This window comes from Arachis duranensis, chromosome 10 (genome assembly GCF_000817695.3).
Source record: "Arachis duranensis cultivar V14167 chromosome 10, aradu.V14167.gnm2.J7QH, whole genome shotgun sequence".
NCBI classification, from domain to species: Eukaryota; Viridiplantae; Streptophyta; class Magnoliopsida; order Fabales; family Fabaceae; genus Arachis; species Arachis duranensis.
The window spans coordinates 50,417,940-50,418,185 of NC_029781.3; positions in this window are offsets into that span (position 1 = coordinate 50,417,940).

Below are 246 nucleotides of genomic sequence, written 5' to 3' on the forward strand. Positions count from 1 at the left end.
AGCAGTGGCTAGCCACCACGTGCTCCAGGTTGAGACTTGATACTCTTTTGACCCTATGTCATAAGTGTGGCCGGGCACTGTGAAAGACCCGGATGAGCTCGCCCCCGTATATATTCACCAGTGAGGGTGATGGATATAGATCATGATTATGATCAAGTTTATGATGAGTATAACTCGAGTTGGGGATGCATGACAGAGGGACAGTCCAATGGTTAGCTACCAGGACTTGTCGGGTTGGCTCTATAA